This window comes from Microcaecilia unicolor, chromosome 4 (genome assembly GCF_901765095.1).
Source record: "Microcaecilia unicolor chromosome 4, aMicUni1.1, whole genome shotgun sequence".
Classification (NCBI taxonomy): Eukaryota; Metazoa; Chordata; class Amphibia; order Gymnophiona; family Siphonopidae; genus Microcaecilia; species Microcaecilia unicolor.
In genome coordinates, this window is record NC_044034.1 from 214197820 (window position 1) to 214219646 (window position 21827).

Consider the following 21827-nt stretch of genomic DNA (forward strand, 5'->3'; position numbering starts at 1 on the left):
GCCCTTAACTACCAAATAATGTCTTGCCAAGGGGCTCTTTCCTGCCGTGTTCCACTTATGGATGCATGTTTTGTTTTCATAAAGTAATTGAGAAAGGGGCATCTTACAGCCCCAAGCATCTCTTTCCAGCACATTATTGCTTGCTAGCATTTTTGGCATGAAGACAATCTACAATTAGAAACAGATTTATAGCAAAGCTGTAAAACACTGCAGATGAACAGGAACTGACTAGGTTGAAATGGTCTCTGTAGGTGCATAGCATTAAAATGTATCACTCTGCACTTTTTTGCAGGAGAAAATAATTCTGTAAGTCTGTGACCAAGTATACACAAGACGGAGAGGTAGAAAAAATCAATCAGGCAGCTGGTATTAACCCAAGCACAAAAGATATCAAATAAAGTTGAGCAGTAAGAAAAACAGCCATGGACTTCTGGCAAGGAAGAGAAAAAGAAATCCCTGGGTGGACTTCACAACCCTTATCACCTTACAGGGCAAACTAGAAGGCCATTTAGGTGCCCTTTTACAAAGGTGCACTGAAAAATGGCCTGCAGTAGTGTAGACGCGTGTTTTGGGCATGTGCAGAATCATCTTTCAGCGCACCTGTAAAAAATGCCTTTTTAAAATTTTTTCAGAAAATGGACATGCGGCAAAATGAAAATTGCCGTGCATCCATTTTGGGTCTGAGACCTTACCGCCAGCCATTGACCTAGCAGTAAAGTCTCACACAGTAACTGGGTAGTAATGACCTACGAGCGTCAAATGCCACTTGGCATACGCCCAATACGCGTGTCCGAAAATAAAATGCATTTTTCAGATGCACGTATCGGACGCGTACGAAAAATGAAGTTACCACAAGAGGCACATGGTAGCCAGGCGGTAACTCCATTTTGGCGGGTGTGCGTAGACGCTTATGCGGCTTAGTAAAAGGTCTCATTAAGTCTTTATCTGCTGTCATCTATTATGTTATTATGAGCTCAGAAAGCAAGAGCAATTGAGTTCTAACCATGCTCCCTCAGAAGGGTAGAAAAATACAAACAGAATAAGAAATTAGAGAAGGAGGGGAAAGAGCAGATAGCAAGAAAGACTGGGCAAAATCAAGGCCTGGAGAGCCACCAAATAGCTGGACCCATATAATGAATTTCAAGAGCAGACCCAGTAAATTCATTACATATACTGTAGTAAGGCTGAAGTACAGAGAGGAGACTCAGAACAAATTGCAGTGGGAGCATTGAGCAAAAATGGTGAATAAGCTCAGCTTTTCCCTCAGCAGAGTATCAATAGTTTTTTTTCTTTTTCTTTATTGAAATTTTCAATATTAAAGTCCGCTAACAGGAAAGCATCAAGAAAAGAAAAGAAAAACATTCCAGTAGCAATATAAGAAAGAAATTTAAATATCAATAGTTCTGCGTAGTTAGTACTATACTCAGAGTAGGTTTTTTGTTTTGTTGAATATTGCAAATAAGATTGTCAATCCTTAAGTATTTTTTTAAAAATCCCATTGATTGCTTTTTGTTTTGTTTTGTTGAGAAATCAAACAAAAATAGACAAAAATGTCTGTGCACACCCCTACAAAGACATTTCCTTTGGGTAATGAGGGTAATGAGGGTTTATAACTGTGCACAGTGGTGAATACAGATGTGTACATTTCACTCCACAAACTTTGCAGATATAGACCCCATTTTACATAAAATGTAGAGATGATAATTGAGACATCAGGTCAGCAGTTTTGATGTTATTTTAGAAAAGGCTTAGGGGCCCTTTTATTAAGCCACTGTAGGGCTACTGCGCACTACCACCGGGGTAGAATGGGCATCCAGCAGTAATTCCAAAGTTGGCATGCGCTGTTTCCTGCATAGAAAATAATTTTATATTTTCAACCATGGGGGCATTCCTGGCAGTAATTGGCAGCACAGCCATATTGCCGTACGCTGCCTGTTTACCACATGAGTAGCACGTGAGTCCTTATTTTCAAATAAATAGGTGGTGGTAAGGGCTCAGGCAGTAAATAGCCACGTGATACTTTTAATATTAGCACACGACCATTTACTGCCCCATTTATAAAAGGCCTTTTTACCCGCTGTGGTAACAAATGGCCCAGCTCACACCAATTTCATGCACCCACACTAGCACAGGCCACTTTTTACCACAGTTTAGTAAACGGGCCCTCGATTACACACACTGCCTGGTTACTGCTGGGTTAGCGCGGGAGCCCTTACTGCCACTTCAATGGGTGTCAGTAAGGGCTCCGGTCACATGACCATGTGTACTGGGGGCTTTTTTTCCCGCAGTGGTAAAAAGGTCCCTTGTGTACGGGAAAAACGTCCCCCGCCACCAGCGCAGGGCCCTTTTTCCCGCAGCTTGGTAAAATGTAACATGTAATAGATTTGGCAGCCACACTGCCAGGAACTTCAGGACACCGGTTAGGGTAAAAGGAAGGAGGATGGTGAACATGGAGCTTGATTGGGCATGCTCACTAGGCACAGGGTAATAATTGTATTTTTTTAAGCAGCATGTTGCTAAGGTTATTGTTAACAGGTTGTATCAGGCTTATAGTTTCCAGAATGTGGGTCTAGTAAGAGGTCACCCATGGGATACTAAAAAGCCCTTCCTTGCTCACACCAGAATCCTGAAGAAGCTAAACCTCAGAATAATGCTTTTGAAGACAGGTTAAAGAGACAGGTACAGCTTTTGATTTAAAAGTCCTGTCCTAGAACATTAGGGGATTGAACAATCCAATCAAGAACATGAAAATATTAGCTTATGCATGTGCAATCTATATATAAGAGGCATATTTAAATTTCAAAGACTCTGAATGGCTAGGTGGTATGACATGGTGAAAAAATGTAGCATGGCAGTACTGATACATAAGTTTTATAATATACGGTTGTCTCCCAGTGTGCTGACAAGGAAAGCAGATGGATTTATATCATAATAGTCCTAAGAGGCCAGAGCTTTGGGTTGTTCAAAATCTATGCCCCAATAGCAGAGCATCTCCTTTTTTAAGACTCTGGTAGAGATAATAATCAAACAAGAAGACACACCACTAGTGGTGGGAAGTGATTTCAATATGATCTTAGGCATTTTACTGAACAAGAAGTCAGGATCACCATTGAAAGCCTCTAAGCCAGACAAGTTTTGCAATAATGGGAGCTATGGGTTTAGAGGATGTCTAGAGAATTTATCATCCCAGTGAGAAGGATTACACTTTTTATTCACCACCTCATAACACATATTCACAAATGGATTTCTTTCTGGTCACCAAGCAATTATTATTCAATGTAGTTGTCTGAGATTTACTCAATTGTGATTTCAGACCATGCCACAATTTCTTGCATGCTAAGTAGCTTTGTGGAGTTGGATTACTCATGACGGTGGAATTTTAACTGTGGTCTGCTCAAAGTGCAGGGGTTTCAGCAGTATATGGAAAAAGTAATACAAGCTTATTTGAGTGAGTGTGGCTGCCAATATCCCCTTAGCAATATGCCTTCAAAGCTACAATTAGAGGTACCGTAATTGCATTTATGCAGGGTTCCACAAACAGCAGCAGGGCCAACTCCAGTAACTGGAGGCTGAGACGATATTCATAAAAGAATTCCAAGTACACTTAAAACTTCAGGTGTCAATACAACCAGCTTTATAGTACGCAATCTAGTAATTCTGTCTTCCAGCAAAAGGCATATTACTATGAAGAGGGCAATTGAGCAAGCTAAGCATAACATAGTAACACAATAACATAGTAGATGATCGCAGATAAAGACCTGTAAGGTCCATCCAGACTGCCCAACAAGATAAACTCATAGTATAAAGTATAATGTGATATTACATATGTATACTGGATCTTGATTTGTCCTTGCCATTTTCAGGGCACAGACTGTTGAAATCTGCCCAGCACTGACCTTGTTCTCCAAATACTGAAGTTGTCATCAAAGACCCACTTCAGTTCATCCAAATCTGTCCAGCCATGATCAGGGCACAGACTGTAGAAGTCTACCTAGCACTAGCCTTGTTTCCCAATTACTAGAGTTGCCATGGCCACTGCCTTGTCGCATTGTTTTGTTACCTTAAGATCCTTAAACACCATCACCCCAGGGTTCCTCTGCTGAGCTCTGCTGATCAATCTCTCTCCTATCATACATCTCCTGTGTTACTATTTTACATTTTTAACTCTATGGGTGTAAGGGAGGATCCCTGCTTTAACAATAGAGCAAAGTCAACAAGTTTTCACTCATGAAGAGATATTATCAACATTTATCAGTTATTATATGCATTGCACACTGTGAACACAAGAGGAGTTCAGGACATAATTACCTGATGTTTGAGTGAAATTCCTCACCTTAGATTGGACAAGAGACAGAGGGAGACACTTGAAGTGCCCAAAATAGCACAGACGATCCTCTATGCTATGCAAACTTTTCTACCACATAAATCACTTGGCCATGATGGGTTTTCCATGGAGTTCTACAGGATGTTATTGGGAAGTTGGCGTATTATTTTAATGCTCTAGTGGTATTAGAAGTATGAGTCCAAAATGGTACAAAATGGTATCACCCAATCTCATTGATTAATACAGACTGTAAGATATATTCTGGCCACAGTGCTGAGTAGGGTGCTGTCAAAGGTTTGGAGAGGAGCAAACTGGGTTTATGATTGGGAGATCCTCTACTGATAACATATGGTTTTTGTGTGACCTCCTTCAAATTGCCTTACACCAGGAGGACTTGGAGTTAGCAATGTCACTGAATGTGAAGAAGGCTTTTGATAACATGGAATGGGAGTAATGTTTTCATACTATTCAAAAATGGGATCAAACTGGTACCATTACCACTAGACTTTCTCAAAAGCCAGTTTGTATTTGGACCATTTCACTCATAGATACATAAAGAACCTTTTTTTACAAATACAAGGACCTCAAAGCTTCCTAGTGAGACTGTTCATTCCTGAACGATTCCTCCCTTGTTGATTATGTCCCCACTGTATCAGGAGCAAAGTTATATCATTGGTCCATATGTTATTCTATATAGGGTAAAAAACAAACCAATGAAAAAAACTCCCGTTATGGAGAAAAATCATTAGTTCCTCCAAAAAACCTTATGATCAAATAATGAATATCTGTGAGAAAAAGTGTCCGAATCTCTCAAAACTACAGTACTACAAAAATATATAATCTAATTCTAACTATTTGAACCCGACCACTGTATTTAAGCAAGCAGGGAATATTTAACACAACCATCCCACAAGTGGTGCACCACTTCACTTAGCTGCAAAAGAACAGATCCTTCTTAAGTTCTTTTCCGCTTCTGTTTATGGCTTTCACTTCTCCCCACTGCTGCTGATTCCTTCACCATTCACTATTTACCGGTTTTCAGCAGACTCCAGGATTCTTCCGGTTTCCCCGTGCTCAACGTCTGATCTCCTTCTATATAAAACATGGTCAAAGTTAAGTCACTCTTAGATTCCTCATTCTTCTACAAGAGCGCCTTGTTTTATGCTAGAAACTCGCTGCTTCAGGAAGACAAGTTGAATATCCATGTCCTGTTGCTTGTCCCCCTTGTCAATGTGCTTCTCTTGACACTAATATACCTCTTTAAGGGGACTAGGCAGGGATGCCCTCTTTCTCCCTGGTTAATTAACATTGCCATTGAACCTTTAATATTAGGGATTAAAAACAATCTGGTTATTATGAGCGTTTGTTTCTGAGTTATGGAAGAGCTGTATGGTGAGTGGATTCTAGTCACTGCAGACTTCCAATTTTATAAACTATTAAACTCCATCAAGTTTAAGAGAAATATGGTTGTGGACAAACTATGGGAAAATAATTGGGAAAAAGTATGGATGACACAGGGTGGAGAAAAGTATGGCAGTCAGTTCTCTCTGTTTCACCCTGTCACTACTACAATCCACTTATTTTAATATGCATAGAAAGGCATTTTGAAAGGACGGCCAAGTCAGAACATCCAAAATGGACTTTCATCTCATATGTATTTTCGAACAGGATATATAGCCTGTTCAAAAATAAGTGAGATGGACGTCCATGCACTAAAAACATCCACCATGAACATCCATTTTACAAACTAAAATGCTTAAAGTTTGAATGGAAGAAAACAAGGCGTATGGATGTCTGTATAGCAGCATTCTTAGAAAATGGCCACATAGACATCCATGCAGAGCAGAAGGTCAGTAGGTATTCTGTTTCTGGAGGGCTCACAATTAAAAACAAAAAAAGAGTTAAAGTTGGATTTAAATCTGGGTCCCTTGGTTTATAGTCCACTGCATTAACCACTAGCCTACCCCTCAGATCTGCTTCCTATTCTGTTAAGGAAGAGTGGAGGAGTGGCCTAATGGTTAGGGTACCCATCTTGACAGTCAGAGGTGGCCAGTTCAAATCCCACTGCTGCTCCTTATGAATTTGGGCAAGTCACTGACTTAACTCTCCATTGCCTCAGGTACAAACTTAGATTGTGAGCCCTCCAGGGACAGAGAAATACCCACTGTACCTGAATGTAACTCACCTTGCGCTACTAGTGAAAAGGTATGAGCAAAATCCAAATAAATAAATAATACCTGAAGCTGTCATGGAGCCTGGTATGTTCTGCTGGTTTCACTTTCAGGGGACAGGAAGGGGGACAACAACCACTGGGGGATTAAGGAGGTGTCACAGTGGAGAAGACATACTGTGCTGTAACTCAGCTCTGGTGTTTGTATGTGTATAGCATGCAATTTTATTTTAGTGTATTGTTTTTTAATTGTTGTATTTTTATTTATGCAGACCCTTAAACCAGGCATTTGCCGAAACATGGGCTATATCGGGTCTTACAATAAATTGCTTCCTCTGAATTCTGGCTCTGCCTTACTGTTCCATCTGTGGCTCTATGCACTGTCGCCGTTCCACAATTATTTGTGTTGCTGTTTCCCTCTGATTTGCTTGGTTTAATACCTCCACTGAATAACTGCTCAATCAGAGCTCCTTTCTGTAACCTGGGTATTCCTGAAACAGGTTTAAATAAAGACATCCTTCTTTTTAGACATGGATGTTTCTTCTCCTTCAGTAATTGCTAGTCCCATCCGAAACATACCCAGAACCCCCCCCCCCCCCCCCCCCCACCCCCCCCACCACCACCCCATGCTATTTGGATATACTGCAGTGTTGGACGTCCTTATTTTGCCTTTACAAAATCAGGATTTTGACATTTGAAGTACATGGACATCCGTTTTGGCCTTTTGACACATCTATATGCTTTGAAAATGAGCATAGTAGAGTAATATGTAGGGCCTGATTTCAAAGTGATTTAAGCAGGCAGGCGAGGCTTCTGCCCATTTAAAATCATGCTTCATAGGCCGATCACTGGTATTCAGCAGCACTTAACCAGGCAGTGCAGCTGAATGTTGGCACCAACTAGCCAAGTCAAAACCAAGCCGGAGAGACGTTCATGAACAGAGTCAGGGAGAAGTTATGTAGATGCTGACACTGAATATTGGCCGACTCCTGAATACCTTCTGGGTTGATGAGCCAATGCCCCACTTTCCATGCTCCCCCAATCGCTCTGCACTGTTTATCCACACACCCTAGTTCCAATGGTCCCCCCATGTTGGATCACCCCAATCCGCTTACCATGACCCCCCTCTGATCTCTGACTCCCCCTAAATTCATCTTTAAATTAGAAGCCCCTCCATAGTCTGAAGCTCCACTCCTCCCTCCCTTCCCCAGGCTCAGACCTCCCAAAACCCCCAAACTAGGGATGTTGCCATTTTTAGACCAAGAAGTGATGGGGCAGGAGCGAAAAAAGGATTGCTCCAGCCCCATCCTACTAGCACCACGGAGCTCCCCCAGGTAAGTCCCAGGAATGAAGAGGGGGTCTATGGATGTCCAGGGGGATAGGGAGGGGTGCAGCTTCAGACTATAGAGGAGCTTCTGATTTAAAAAACAAATTAAGGGGCTGGAGAGCAGTAAGGGGCTCATGATATGGAGATTGGTCTAGTAAAAGAAATTACAACCAGCAAAGAGTCCAGTTTACTTAGGGACCACTATAGCTGCTAGAGCTCTATGCTTTATTACATGGGAAGGACAAGTTTCATACTCTCCCTGGGACTATATCTCATGTTCCAAGGAAAACACCTTTTGAAAATGTAACTGGCCCAAACAATGGGAGTCTGTGTACTTCCCGTCTGCATGAAAACAAGTCCAAAGTATGGACAGGTACACACAGAAATTTGAAAATGAAGTCTCTATGTATATTCAAATGGCATTTTTATGCAGATAAATGCATGCTTGCCCTCATAAAACCTTTTGAGTATTGTCCCCAAAGAGACTGCAATGCCAGCCACCAATGTTGGAGTCAAACAATGGTAACAAAAGCAGCCAAACTGGACTAATGTACTTTTCTTACACCCACTGACATCTCTTCCATTTACTGCATGTTATTGATTGTTCCGCCTTACTTTTTTTTTCATCCGTTTTTTTTCTTCTCATAAATGGTATTTTAATTTGTCTTCCAGGAGGAAATGCCAGCATGCTTCACATCTGGAAATGGATTTGTCAGCATCTGGAACAAAGAGCTGCCCTGACTGAAACTGGGGTCTCAGACTAAGGAGGTTGAGACCACCAACAGGGAAAAAAGAGTGAAGGGATGTACTGCTGGGGGAAAGGTCTTCATGTTATAGCTTCTCAGGGTAGTATCCTGCATGCCCACTGATTGTTGATAAGACACATGAATTTCTAATGGTGCTGCATTAACATGCTCATGCTTATCCACTTCCTTACAGTATAGAGGGATTAATCAAAACTGTTGCAATGTGAGCTAGAAAGCATGCAATGAATTCTTAACAAATATGAAATGACCTATAAATGACAGGAGACCACTATCTGTAAAACATGAATTTGATTAATAAACAGCTGGTGTGCTAAACTCAGTAATGCTTTAATTGATGGCACGGCCCCATCTCTGTCTGGGCCCATGCTATCTTTGTGCTTGTGGCGTTAGACACACAGACTCAATATAACAGCAATATCATTGTGTGCACATGAATTTATTTCAATAAGAAAACCTCAGATCTGAGTATACTAACTACCAGGGCCTCAGAGTCTCTCTATGCTTTACCCCTCTGCTATTTACCGGGACTACTTGTTTTGTAAAACTTTAGCCTTTTTGTAAGAAGAAGTGAATATGGTATGATCTTAAAGGAAAAGACTTAGACTGGACTCGTTTTCAGTTTGCACAACAAACAAAATTACTCATTTTTCAAATTAAATATTAGGGTCTTAAAATTTCATAGGGGTCAATATTCAAGAATTACATGTTCAAAATCAGGAGTAGACTAATGGTAGAGGAACAGGCTGAGAACCAAGGAAGTCAGTCTCAAATACCACTGCTGCTCTTAGTAATCTTGGGCAAGTTACTCAACCTTCCATTGCCTCAGGTACAAATTTACTCCTTGATATTCAACTCATAACAATCAGCAATTTTAAAGCCACTGATGTGCTAAATTAGACCTTGATTGTCGATGCAGGGCCTAATCTGGGCACCAGCTTTGAATATTTCAGTCATGTATGGCTGCCGGCAGTTATCCAAGAGCAGGTCAATATTTAGATCAGTGCTCGGATAACTAAGGAGTATACTTATCAATATGGGCTACTATTAAGACATGTTATTTTCCATGGACTCATACTATTTTAGCAAAGGTCCCATTTGAAACAATGGGACCTAGTTACTAATAACCCAGGTTAAAAGTAAAATAACACATATAACAGTAGCCCATACTGATAATTTCCCCTCCTAATTAAAGAAAAAAAGAAATATCTCTAGAAATTGAAATCACTTCTATATGTAATAAATATGAGCCAAGTATAGGGCAATTGAGCCACTGTGACATCACTGAAGTGGTTGGCTCTTAGACATTGGTGGAATGAGTCATTATGACATCACAATATCAGCTCTGGTTATCATAGAAACAGAGGAACATAGAAAAATGTAGGCAGATAAAGACCACATGGCCTATCCAGTCTGCTCATCTATGCCATTTACTCTCACTCTCTTAGAGATCCTCTGTACTTGTTCCAAACTCTTTTGAATTCAGACATTGTTTTCGTCTCCAGCACTTCCACAAGGAGGCCGTTCGATGAATTCACCACCCTATCCATGAGGAAGTATTTCCTCAGATTACTTCAGAGTCTATCCCCTTTCACCTTAATCCTATGCCCCTTCATTCCAGAGCTTCCTTTCTGCTGAAAGAGAATCGCCTCCTGTGCATTTAGGCTCTGTAGGTATTTAAATGTCTCTATCATATGTCCCCTCTCCTGCCTTTCTTCCAAAGTATATTGATTGAGATTTTTAAGTCTAAAGGAGTCATATTAGCCTGGGTATTTAACATGACATAACATCAGTTATTTCTCAGTTATATCGTAAGTATATAAGCCTTGCCATACTGGAACAGACCAAAGGTCCATCAAGCCCAGTATCCTATTTCCAACAGTGACCAGTCCAGGTCACAAGTACCTGACAATATACCAAAGAGTAAACAGATTTTATGCTGCTTATCCTATAAAAAAGTTGTGGATTTTCCCAAGTTAATCTTCATAATGGCTTACAGACATTTGTTTTAGGAAATTATCCAAATCTCTTTTAAACCCTGCCAAGGTAACTGCTTTTGCCACATTCTCTGGCAACAAACTCCAGAGTTTAATTATATGTTGAGAGAAGGAATATTTTCTCCCGTTTGTTCTATACTCACACTGCACATAAATGGAACATTTTAGAAGCTATTATCAGGTTAACTAATCATAAATAAAGTAGGAAATATTTATCTTAAGAATATTGCATATCCAAATATCCAAATTTCAATCCTACTCTGATAAAAGTTCATAGATGAAATAAAATATTGATATTGTGGTATGGAATAAATGTTCATTACTTTGATCAAGACTGTAGTCTGTTGATATTGTCACCCCCTAGTGGCGGAGTAAAAAATTACAATAAATAAATAGTTTGATAGAAATGTCACGGTTTCTAGTAGGGTTCCCAAATAAACTCCATGCAACCAAAGGATTTGAGAAAAACTTTTTTTTAGATATTTTATTACGTAGTAATAATAAATGGAAACACTTGGATATGCTTCTTTAAGTTGGTACCAATTGTTAAAGTTAGATGGTACTAAAGAGAATGGCACAAGGTGTTAAATACTTTGTAATAAATTACAAAGGCAGTAAGATGCTTAAGTTTTGCAATTAAAGTTACCGACATTTCAATTTAACTTCTGTAATAACACAAAATTTGTTCTCAAATCTTAATTTTACTTTATAGGTTTTAGCGGATTCACACACATCCTGACTTCCCTCAGGTAAATATTTTACAGCGGGTGTGTACCAGTAGTTAGGAGGACCACCGAGAGTTGGGCAAGGGGGGCAAAATTCCCTGGGCCTGACCTCCAAGGGGAGTCCCGGGCCCAGCGCCGGCAAGCTTCTTCTTGCCGCCTGCTTCTGGGTCTGTCCTCCCCTGCTTCTGTGTGTCGCCCAGGACCCAGATGATTGCATTAGCGCGATATTGCATTAATGCAATCATCCGGGTTCTGACTCCGGGTTCAGACAGGAGCAGGAGAGGATAGATCATGGGAGTAGGCACGCAAAAAGTGGCTTGCCGGTGCCAGGTCTGGGCCCCCTCCCCCTTGGAGGCAAAGACAGAAAGGTAAGGGGGTGGGCAGCTATGGCAGTACGAGTGTGGGGGCAGCAAAGTGAGTATGGGGAGGGCGGCGGCGCGAGTGGGGGGCTGTGGCAGTCCGGCTCTAACCCGGGCCTGGCTATGTCTGTTGGCGGCCCTGGTAGTTAGTATACTCAGATCTGAGGTTTTCTTATTGAAATAAATTCATGTGCACACAATGATATTGCTGTAATAATAAGTCTTTTCTAGCGTTGCAGCTGTCTTGTAGTGGGTACTTTTGGCGTCTCCACATCCACATCTCCTCAGGTGTCAGTGTCAGCTCACTGACTCAAGAACTCCAGGTTACCTACAAGCCTGACTCAAACAAAACTCAAAAAGGGAAAACCTTGACTCCCTATCCTCGGTCTATGCATCTTAACCTTTGTCAGTATCTTCCTTGGCAACAGAGCCTTGTGAACTAACTGAATTTAAATTAAAGGATAAGCAAAGGGAATTTCTATCTAACTCTCCCAGCACATATCCCCTTTCTTGTTTTCTTTTTCCACCTGTTTTATACCCACTACTTGAACTGACAGGCAGTTAAACTAACCTTCCTAGAGGCAGGCCTCTAGTTGAAGGCACTCACAGAGGCATGCTTTCTGATGAGAGCACTCACTTCAGATTTCCTTCTCAGACATTCATGATTGCAGGCTTTTCTCTTCAGGACAGGCACTTAAATTGGTAGGCTTCTTCTGGTGCAGATAGACACTTAGGGGGGTCTTTTAATAAAGTTTAGCTTGAATTATCTGCAGCAGGGTCCATAGGAATACAATGGGCCCTGCTGCAGGTAACTCGAGCTAAGCTTTAGTAAAAGATACCCCTCACAGGTATAGAAGCTAAGACTAGACTGCTTCTTCTCAGGGCAGGCTCTTTTGTTCAAGACAGGCACTTGAAATGGTAGGCCCTCACACTAAATCCACTCAGATATAGGATCTCTTTCCCATTAGGTGCAGGTGGACACTCACAGTGGGCCATCAGGTGCAGGCATTTGCACAGCAGGCTTCATCTTCTCAGGACAAGCACTCATGCTGACAGACACTCAGCTTCTCACTGTTTTGGGGCTCCAGCCATGCAGCTCCCTTCCAGCTTCTTGCTCTTTCCCAGCTCTCTTAAGCTCTGCTCGGGACTGCACTGCTTTTTACTGCCCAACAATGCTCCCAGTACAACTCTGCACTGTTCCCAGTACAGATTTGGCCTATTCCCAGCATAGTACAGCTCCACAGTACAGTACTACTTTCTGCCCAGCCATTCTCAGTGCTCACCAGCACGGCCTTGTGAGTGTTCTGTTACCAGGTGCTCTCCTCATACTTCTGACCATTGCATCCCTTGCCAGAGCCTGTTTTCTGTCCTTTTCTTCTCAGCTCAACCACCGTCCAGTACTGTCCAGGGCTCTGCAGCTCTGCCCAGATATTTTCTGCCCTGCCCCACTTCCTCAGGACTCACCTTTGTTCACAAGGGCTCTCTCTCTCTCTCTCCCTTCCCCCTCCAGGGGATTCAATCTGCAGCTCCCTCTCTCCTCTTCTGGGCTTGCCCGGGCTTGTCTCTGCTGCTGTTGTGCCTTTCTCTGCTTGTGCCTTCTCTGTAGCCCAGCTGTCTCTCTCTCTTTCTCTCTCTCTCTCTTTCTTTCTCTCTCCTGCAACTCTCTGGCATACTCCCTCTAGGTATTGCCCACTTCTGGGATTGCTCTTCCTTTCTTCTCCTCCAATTGACTCTGATTTCACACCAGTCCTCCTTTTTGGCTGCCTCTGCTCCTCTCCCTGCAACTGGCCTTGCACCAGTGGCCCTCTTCTGGGTGCTGTGGCTCTCTTCCCAGCGTACCCCCTCTTTGCCATATCACCAGTGAGTGTGGTGGCTAACTCGGCTGCTCTGCCTGCCTCTTCCCTTTCCCATGGCCCAGAGTGTAGCCGTAAGTCATGATCTGCAGCACTTCTGGGTTCGCGGGTGTTGCTGTCCTGTCTCCCTATCTTCACTGCTGGTTCCTCCCAGAGCCAGCAGCCTGCCTAACGATGCTCCACTTCCCTCTTCCATCTTGAATCCCTCCCCTGGGACTTCCCCAATGCTGGCAACCACCCAAAGAGGGGACACAAGGTAAACTTTTTTTTCCCCTGTATTTGCATTATCTGTCCGATATTTAAAACCATTTAACCAGCCAGAAACCGCTCCAGGCTGGTTAAACGGCACTTAACCAGCTATCTGGCAATATTCAGCAGGAGATAGCTGGCTATCTCCTGCTGAATATTGCCGGTTAGTGCTTAGCAGATAGCTGGTTGTATCACTTGATATAACCAGCCATCCGTCGATATTCAGCGCATTGCCAGTTAAGTTTGGTGGCCAAATTAGTCTGCTAAAATAGTAGGTATATCTTTGAAAGGTTTAAACATAACCAAGCAGTGCTGAATATTAGCTGGTTAAATTTAAACCAGCCAAAAAACACCGGGATATTCAATGCCAGTCACTGGAAATGGCCCAGCACTGAATATCCAGGCTCAATGCTGACCGCAGGAGGCATCCTGGCAACTTTCTGCAGTCTGAAAATCGGATCCTATATATTTGGGTTTTGGTTCCTACCCTTTTTGTGGAATCATTTTTCCTCATAAGTGCTTCTAGGAACAGGAGTGGGGAGAGGATAACCCCTCCAGAGATGAGAGAATTCCCCTCCAAAGATATGCAGCAGTGATAGGGATGCCTCTTCCTCAGGATCTGTAGCTATTTCTCCCGAGCACTGCTAAATCTGAGTGGCACATCCCAGGTCCACCCTCCTAAAGGTATAGCAGCAGACTCATGGCAACTGGCCCTCCTTCCCCTTTATGGCTTATAGTAACATAGTAGATAGCAGCAGATACAGACCTGTACAGTCCATCCAGTCTGCCCAACAAGATAAACTCATAGCATAAGGTATGATGTAATACTTGATGCTGATTTCTCCTTGCCATTATCAGGTGCAGACCGTAGACCTCTGCCTGGCACTGGTCTTGTTCTCCAGTTACAGAAGATGAATCTGTCCAACCACGATCAGGGCACAGATCTTAGAAGTCTGCCTAGCACTGGCTTCACTTCCCAATTACTGGTGTTGCCATCTAATTACCACTAAGCTTATTTGGTTCCATGCCTTCTATACAGGATTCCTTTATGTTTATCCCAAGCATTTTTGAATTCTGTTACCATTTTCATCTCTACCACCTCCCGCGGGAGGGCATTCTAGGTATGTACCAACCTCTCCGTGAAAAAGTGCTTCCTGACATTATTCCTGAGTTGGCACCCCCTGCAACCTTAATTCATGTCCTCTAGTTCTACCAATTTCCGGTCTCTGGAAAAGGTTTATTTGTAAATTAATACCTTTCAAATATTTGTATGCCTGTACCATATCAACCCTGTCTCTCCTTTTCTCCAGGGTATACATGTTCAGGTCCTCAAGTCTCTCCTCATACGTCTCGTAATGCAATCCACATACCATTATGGTCTCTTTTCTCTGAACTGCTTCAAGACTTTTTATGTCCTTAGCAAGATGCAGCCTCAAAAACTCAATACTCCATGTGTGTCCTCACCAACAACTTTTAGAGGGGCATCAACACCTCCTTTCTTCTGCTGGTTATACCCCCTCTATGCAGCCTAGCATCCTTCTGGCCACCACCTTGTTGCATTGTTTGTCACCTTGAGATCCTCAGACACTATCACCCTAAGGTCCCTCTCCTGAGCTGTGTTTATCAATCTTTCTCCACCTATCTGGTGCATCTCCTTTGGATTTCTGCACCCCAAGAGCATTAAATTTGAACTGTCAGACCTTTGACAATTCTTCTAATTTTTGGAAATCTCTTCTCATGGTTTCTACTCCCTCCGGGATTTCTACTCTATTTGCTATCTTTGTGTCATCCACAAAAAGGCAAACTTTCCCCTCTAACCCTTCAACAATGTCTCTTACAAATTTATTAAACAGAATCACTCGATTGATATTTGGTTTAGGAAAATTCAGTGAAGTCAATCCTCTTTTGGACAATTTACATTGGTTAAGATTAGAATCTCGAATACATTTTAAAATAGCTTGTCAGATTTATAAATGTGTTTACGGCATGAATTCTGTTATGGCAGGAAATTTAATATCATCTTCAGGTCTTAGGGGACATCTGAGGAGTTCAAAAAATCTGACCCTTGACATTCCTTCCATAAGAAAAATGAAATTGAAATCTGGCTAGGAACATTCTTTTGTATTTCAGGGCTCAAAAATATGGAATAGTTTACTAGTGTCTATACAATTAATATCTAATTATATCTTTTTCAGAACATTTTAAAATCATATTTGCACTCCTTATAATATTAGATCTTTTTTTTAAAGAACTAACTATATATAGAACTTATATATTATATCTGAATGAGATATTTATTCTTGCTGTGAACTGCTTTGAAGTTTTGTTAAAAGTGGTATAAAAGTCATAGGATAGAATAGAATAGACTAGACCCAAGTACCAACCCTGAGACACTCCACTACTTACATCTCTTTCCTTTGGCATGGAGGAGTAGCCTAGTGGTTAGTGTAGTGGACTTTGTTCATAGAGAACTGGGTTTGATTCTCATTGCAGCTTCTTGTGACTCTGTGCAAGTCACTCAACCCTCCATTACCCCAGGTACAAATAAGTACCTGTATATACTATGTAAACCACCTTGAATGTAGTTGCAAAAACCACAGAAAGGTTGTAGAACCATATCAAAGGCTTTGTTGAAATCCAAATAGATTACATCTAGTGCATGTCCTTCATCCACTTGTTTGATTACTCAGTCAAAGAAATCAGACAGATTCTTTGGCAGGATTTTCCTTTGGAAAAGCCATATTGCCTCAGATCCTGCAACCCGTTGGATTATAGAAAGCTAACTATCCTTGCCTTCAACTGTGACTCCATTATTTTTTCTGCCATAACCATGAGGCTTACTGGCCTGTAGTTTCCCACTTCTTCCCTGTTCCCGCTCATCGCCAATCCCGCAGAACGTCTCCCATCTCTAAAGATCTGTTATACAAATCCTTAAGAGATCCTGCTAGGATTTCTCTGAGCTCCCTCAGTATCCTTGGATATAGCCCATCTGACTCCATTGCTTTGTCCACTTTCAAATTTTCCAGTTGTTTATAAACGCTTTCTTCTGTAAACGATGCAATATCCACTCCATTCCCAGATATACCCTCAGCAGCCGACCACAGTCCTTCTCTAGGATTTTCTTCTCTGATCACCGAAGTATTTGTTTAGTACGTTCATTTTATCTTCATCACTCTCCACATGTTCTCAGCATCTTTCAGTCTTCCAATGCACTTTTAATGGGATGGGTCTAATAAGATTCTGTTGCATAGGTTGTTCTGTATTGGTACAGAGGATGATGGGAATTGTGGAGGGGGTGCCTCTTTCACTGCAGGACCCTTAGGCATGTGCCTTCTCTGCTTAATTTGAAACCTGGAGCTGTTTGTTTGCAATGCCATGCAGAGGCATAACCAGGTTTTGGCATTAGGGGGAACAGACTTTTGTAAAACTGGTGCAAGTGGGAGGCTGAGGGGCCAGATGAGAGGGAAGTGCTAAAGCTATGCAGGGTGTATGGGAGAAGGCAAAGACACAGCCATGATGCTGTGACAGTTTTTGAAGCAATCGAACAAGTGGACTAGTGGAAGTCATATCAGGGAAATATTTGGAAACCACGAAAAACAGTACCATATTTCTAAAATCCACATAGGCGCCATTTCCATCCAAAATCCATTTCAGGGAGCAATCGCTCCCTTTGCATTCCCCCCCCCCCCCCCCCTTGCTACGCCGCTGGTGCCATGACCATGAGCGCCTATAATACTCAGCTTACTATTTAAAGCCTTCAAAATAATTACATTTTAGTGCTGAAGAACCAAATTTTAAATACTGTAAGGATTTAATGCTTACAGGATGATGACAAATTCTGTTTTGTCAGGATGCAATGGGAAAATGTCTTTTTGAATGGAGACATTCATTAAAAGCCAAGCTGCTCCAGGAGGATATTGTCTGAGTAGTTGGCATTGACGGTTCCTGTTTCCTTTTGGAATTCCCTTCCCGGCAAAGAGCAAAGATTCTTGGAAAGCTCTGGCATGCTCTGTACCCTGAGGGAAACCTAGTGGGCATTATTTTCACTGCTTGAGGTAGAAGAGAAGGTAGGAAAACTGTTAGCAGCCTTTACAGCTAACTCACAGGGGACAGGAGAAGAGAAGGGAGGGTAGGAGCAGAGGCAGGGAAGCCTTAGTCATGTAAATTTCCAGTTACAGAAGCTAATAAGCTTTCTCATAAGTGTTTCAAAGAAAGGGAAAACAAGGGAACTCAACAACAGGCTCTTCTCCTATCCAGAGATGAAATCAACGTGCACACACACACAAACACACAATCCCAAGACCAGATGTTTTGTCCTTAATTTACCACATCTGTCACTGAAAAATTGCACAAACCATGCAAGTTACGGGCATGGGGGTCACACTGAAAGAAATTGTTTTGTGTTTAGCATGAAATGTGTCCTATTACGCATGGATCGCTTTTTATGAGGTAAAGCTATATCCAGAATTACTTTCAGAGAAGTTTATGTATGCTTTTCACAATCTGCTGCAAGAATGGATTTTCCTCTGGACAAGGATTTGAGTTCATGGGCATAGATCAACTATTTAACCTCTTGCAAGCATAAAAATATATACTCTGGAAAGGAACAAAAAAGTAAAATGTCCACATACATTGGAAAGTAACGAAAAAGAAAAGTCTCAAAACAGTGTTTTGTCATTGGCCTAAGGCCATCTCATTTTCCTTTGCAGAATTCATTCATGGCATCTCATAGGCCCTGCACTTCTCCCCCACTCACTTTCTAAAAAATAATCACCAGAGACCACTTCCAATTGAAATATTGACTGTACTGAAATCACAGCCTTTGTCATGGGAATTGATTTATGTAAACCTTCCCAGCAAAGCTTTCTATGCCATTCCTTTGAATCCAGTTTTCACAGTCTGAGAAACTCAGGTACAAAGAGATAAAATATCTTCCCAAAGGTTCAGGAAAGCCTCCTGTTTAGAAAACATTTGGGCCAATATTCAGCAATGGTGGCCATCACATTCCCTTAAATGCTGGTGCTGGCATTTACATTAATAAAAAAATTCAGCACAGCTACACATATAGTCAACAGCATTGACTAAACATGTGAGGGTAATCTTATAACAGGCCACCTGATTAAGAGACCAAGTAGTTACTTTTATTGAAGATGGACCCAATTTGGTCAAGTTGGCTCCTTCTTCAGTAAAAGTATGTTGCTTGCATCATTGGTTGTTCCTCCTTCCTGGACCACCTTTGCTGTTCTTGTGCCTCCTGCTATTTTGTAGGATCCATTTTATATGCATGTGAAGGGCAATTCTATAACTAGGTAATTGAGACTGGATGCCCCTTTGTCCACATCTATGTGTGAAAAAGTAGCACTTACCTATTTAAGCACCTTAGGCACAGAGGCACCCATTAATTATGGGTGCCATGGTAAAACTTACTGAGTCGCAAACAGCGACTGATGCACAAAGGGGATTGCATGCAAATGAATGCATGGTCCCTTTTTGTGCATCGGTCGCTGTTTCTGGCTCGAAGTTGTGAGATGCATCTGACAGCTTGCCCAAGCACAAATCCCTGGTGGTTTGATGGACCCAACACCCTGGCACCCCTTCCCACCATCCCTGCACCCCCAACCACAAATCCATTGTGGTCTGGTGGACCCCGCCACCCCCGGCCCTCCATGCAATAAATCCCTGGTGATCCAGTGGACTCTGACACCCCCCAGCAAAAATCTTGCTGGTGGTCTAGTGACCCCCCCCCCTCCTGTACCTTAAAAAGTAGGAGGCAGGAGGGTAGGAACAATACCTCCTCCCTAATACCTCTTTAGAAGAGTAGATAGTGGGGTTCCCCAGGGGTCTGTGCTGAGATTGCTGCTTTTTAACATATTTATAAATGATCTAGAGATGGGAGTAACTAATGAGGTAATTAAATTTTCTGATGACACAAAGTTATTCAAGGTTCTTAAATCGCAAGAAGATTGTGAAAAATTACAAGAGGACATTACAAGACTGAGAGACTGGGCATGCAAATGGCAGATGATGTTAATGTGAACAAGTGTAAAGTGATGCATGTGGGAAAGAGGAACCCCAACTATAGCTACATAATGCAAGGTTTCCCAATAGGAGTCACCGACGAGGAAATGGATCTAGGTGTCATCGTTGATGGTACATTGAAACCCTCTGCTCAATGTGTTGCAGCGGCAAAGAAAGCAAATAGAATGTTAGGTATTATTAGGAAAGGAATAAAAAACAAAAATGAGGACGTTATAATGCCTTTGTATCTCTCCATGGTGCGACCGCACCTCTAATATTGTGTTCAATTCTGGTTACTGCATCTCAAAAAAGATATAGTGGAATTAGAAAAGGTACAGAGAAGGGCAATGAAAATAATAAAGGAGATGGAATGACTTCCCTATGAGGAAAGGCTAAAGTGGCTAGGGCTCTTCAGCTTGGAGAAAAGAGGGCTGAGGCAAGATATGATAGTGGTCTATAAAATAATGAGTGGAATGGAACAGGTAGACGTGAATTGCTTGTTTACTCTTTCCAATAATACCAGGACTAGGGGGCATTCAATGAAACTACAAAGTACTACAAAGTAATACATTTCAAATGAATCAGATAAAATATTTCTTTACTCAACTTGTAATTAAACTTGGAATTCTTTGTCAGAGAATGTAGTCAATGCAGTTCGCTTAGTGAGGTTTAAAAAAGTTTGGATAGCTTCCTAAAGAAAAGTCCAAGCCATTATTAAAGTGGACTTGGGGAAAATCCACTGCTTATTTCTAGGATAAAAAATCGCAAACAAAATATACACAAAGTGTATGAATGCAAATATAATGAACGTAGAGACTAAGTAGTTGTTGTAAAGTGAGGTAGAGTCTCATATATTCAACACGGTAATATTTTCTCACTCAATAGGTGAATAACTAACTCGTGTTCATAGCTTAATCATTGACTCAGCCTCCACCATCCTATTTCTATCATTAATTCATGACTATAAGCTTGTACAACATTCTTAATTCAAAAAATACACACAACGCTTATCTTAGGCAGGTTGGTGCACTCTAGGATAAGCAGCATAAGATGTACTGTTTTGGGATTTTGCCAGGTACTTGTAACCTGAAGTGGCAACTGATGGAAACAGGATGCTGGGCTTGATGGACCTTCAGTCTGTCCCAGTATGGTAATACTTATGCTCTTATCTTTTAAAGTGAGTTTCTCTAAACAAAAAAGGAGACTTTGGGTTCCATTTCACATGGTGACTTTCAAGTATTTCCATAGGTTCCAACAAATGTATTTTTCTGCACTGTTTCTTCCTAGTAAAGACCCTCTCTATGAAAAAAAAAGTTGGATTCTGATTTTTGGCATCATTACAAAGGTATCAACAATTTATCTAATGGGTGGGAAGCACAGCTAGTGTTTCATAGAGTAAACCATACTTCCTTCTCTCTGTCTCTCTCTTTCTCTCTCTCTTAAGACAACAATTTTCCATGAATAAACTGAGAAAATGTGCCTTGGAAGTTGCAGAGAATGGCTTACAAGTTAAAGGTCCCATGTTTACATGAACTTTCTGGGTTCCAAAAGCCCAAAACTTATCCACAGAAACTTTATTAATTGAAATATGCTTGACTGGGGTTTCAATGGGGTTACCTGTTTTGTTAGGATGTGAGTCAGGGATACATAAATCTAGTCATATAGATGTGGAAATGAACCCACAGAGAGGAACAATATTTCAACAAAGTCTCTAAGGGCAACACAGTATTTAAAACTGAGAGGTGTTCAATTGTCATTCACATAGCAGTAGGTACCAAAGCACAAACTGAGCTCATCATATTAGACAAACAAAATCTTAATCTTTACTCCTTTTTGAGTCATAGGTACAGGGAGTTATTACAAGAGGCCTATTCTCTCACTTCACTACGCTTGAATTGGGTTTCTGGTTTGGCAGCCCTTCATTCTCAGAGGTTGTGTTGGGTCTCTGAGGAGAACATTTTTAGTAATTTCTTATTCTATTAGAAATCACATTAAAAATGCAAGAGACTGATACTCAAAAGAGTTTAACAGGCCAGGAGAG

General features: G+C 41.6%; 2 long non-coding RNA genes across 2 annotated transcripts in view; one reads left to right on the forward strand and one right to left on the reverse strand.

Annotated features, from left to right (window-relative positions):
• Window positions 1–8907, forward strand: part of LOC115468010 — a 178276-nt gene extending 169369 nt beyond the window's left edge. Inside the window, exon 4 of the long non-coding RNA XR_003941801.1 lies at window positions 8494–8907. This is a non-coding gene — a long non-coding RNA (uncharacterized LOC115468010). The remainder of the gene's footprint in view (window positions 1–8493) is intronic.
• Window positions 1737–19955, reverse strand: LOC115468011. Its single transcript, XR_003941802.1, has 3 exons — window positions 19855–19955; window positions 18897–18906; window positions 1737–1747 (listed from the first exon to the last, which is right to left on the reverse strand). It is a non-coding gene; the product is annotated as an uncharacterized LOC115468011 (long non-coding RNA).
• Between the last annotated feature and the right edge of the window lie 1872 nt (window positions 19956–21827).